The sequence below is a fragment of the Octopus bimaculoides genome, chromosome 8 (genome assembly GCF_001194135.2).
Source record: "Octopus bimaculoides isolate UCB-OBI-ISO-001 chromosome 8, ASM119413v2, whole genome shotgun sequence".
In the NCBI taxonomy this organism is placed as follows: Eukaryota; Metazoa; Mollusca; class Cephalopoda; order Octopoda; family Octopodidae; genus Octopus; species Octopus bimaculoides.
Genome location: NC_068988.1, coordinates 24,560,442 through 24,562,782, shown reverse-complemented (window position 1 = coordinate 24,562,782; position 2,341 = coordinate 24,560,442). Strand labels below are relative to the sequence as shown.

The window sequence follows — 2,341 nt, the reverse complement described above, 5'->3', positions numbered from 1 at the left end:
TTTATCGCAAGAAACAGTCGGGTTTCTTTCCCTAATGTTTTACTTGGTTCAATCTGCACAAGTTAACTGTCTGAACAACAAAATAGGAATTTTGAAAGACTTCATTGTTCCTATTTTAGAGTCCTTAGTCTAAAATCTTTTGTTACACATCCTGTGACCTCTTCAGCGGCTCTCCTTCCCACATGTCTCCTCCAGTTTTGAAAGAAGCATCTATAAAACTAGTTTTTCACTCTTTAGTATTCAGATTATGCTGTCAAATACAATGCTTATTTATTCACATTGTTTTGAATTAATTATATATTAGCATGTAGCTTCAAAATTTCAATGATGTGATTGTTTATTTCTAGAATGAGATTGTAGGGTTGGTGTGGAGGCTGGATTTGTCTAGTTTATACATAAAACAGATAAGAATATTTGAGGCTGAATATGGTCAGTTTAAATGCTAAAGGGTTAAACATTGAATGGCTCTGAGGGGCCAGCAGAATAAGATAGTAATCATAGTTAGAAAAATGACTGAGAACCATGGTCCTAGAGGGAGAACAAGGAAACAATACTGATATAATTGTGGTTGTTGTTTAGTTCCAGCCGAGGCCTATTATGTAGAGTGGTTGATCAAAAAACTAAGTGCCATTCACAGAAACATTATTTCAGATACTCCTTAACTCTATCGGGGGAATATATTGTACAATGAGAGACCACAGTGGCTATTGTTTTTAACTCTGGATCAGTGTTCTAAGCAACATAGGCAGTGCCTTTCATAAGTTCACTGTTCCAAATATACTTTGTCTCTACTTAGAAGAGAAACACTTTGAAAACTAACCCATGCTAGCATGGAAAGCGGACGTTAAACGATGATGATGATGATGATAATGATATATATATACATGCATATGTGTATAGTCAGGCAAAGGCAAGGCTGTGTGGTTAAGAAGCTTACTCTGCAGCCACGTGGGGCATCACCCTGAAGGACTAATTAAACAAATCAATCACAGTAATTATTATTATTTTTTTTTAAAGTCTGGTACTTATTTTGTCAGTCACTTTTGCTGAACCACTATGTTGCAGGGATGTGAACAAACCAAAACTAGTTGTCAAGTGGGATGTGACAAACACAAACACATATACATACACTAAACAATTCTGTAGCTCTCCTATCATCAGTTGGCCAGAACCTGAATTATATCAGAGTGTTAATAAGTTGGACCTGCCTGGATTCCAGATCCCTATTCCTTTACGTCATACATGCATACATACATACACATATATAGTCAACAGATGAGATTTGGAGATTCTTTTCTACTCTAGACACAAGGCCCAAAAGTTTTGGGGAGGAGGCCAGTTGATTAGATCGACCCCAGTATGCAACTGGTACTTAATTTATCTACCCCGAAAGGATGAAAGGCAAAGTCGACCTCGGTGGAATTTGAACTCAGAACGTAAAGACAGACAAAATACCGCTAAGCATTTTGCCCAGTGTGCTAATATTTCTGCCAGCCTGCCACCTTGATTTGGTGATCCTTGGTATAGAAAACACTTAGCACTCAAGCTATTTGGATTTAGACTCCGATGTCTTTATGAGGGACCGATTCCACCTTTAAACTTTTCTGTATCATGATCTGAAAGGTAAGATTTTTTTTATCTACCCTGATGATGAAGGCTTGATTTATCCAATGTTTATTTGCTTCCATTACGGCCCGCATACTGTGCTGAACTACATCTACGAACATTGTGATGGATCTCTGAGCTCCCAGAAACAGGTGTTGGACTTATAATAACACCATACCTCGTCCCCTTGCATTTTCTCTCATTTGTATTCCATGTAAATTTGATCTATTAATGTAAATGTCTATATATTTATGCTTGAATATTCATTGTCTGAAAATCTGCAATCTTTATTTACATTTGACGGATATTTACCCTCATCTTGTTTGTTGTTAACACGTTTCGTCTGATATACCCTCCAGCGTTCATCAGGTGTCTTGGAGAAATTTCGAACCTAGGTTCTCATTCCAAAGGTATTTTTCGATGTTGAAATCATTATTATTATCATTATCACTATTATTATTCAGGTCACTGTCTGGAATCGAACTTGGAATCTTGGGCTTAGTAGCCCGCGCTCTTAACAATTATGTCATATGCCTGTCAAATGTAAACAATGTAACATAATTTCTCATCTCTTAAATACAGAACTGTATCTTCAATCTTTGTTTTCTTTCTGTTTACGTGTTTATATGTATATATATATATTCTTTCATTTGTTTCAGTCATTTGACTGCAGCCATGCTGGAGTACCGCGCTGAGGGATTTTTAGTCGGACAAATCAACCCCAGGACTTATTCTT

The 2,341-nt window shown here is 36.8% G+C and overlaps 1 protein-coding gene across 1 annotated transcript in view; it reads right to left on the bottom strand.

Moving 5' to 3' along the window:
- Window positions 1-2,341, bottom strand: part of LOC106878552 (ubiquitin carboxyl-terminal hydrolase isozyme L5-like) — a 26,476-nt gene that overhangs the window by 19,534 nt on the left and 4,601 nt on the right. The gene's annotated exons all lie outside the window — the stretch shown is intronic.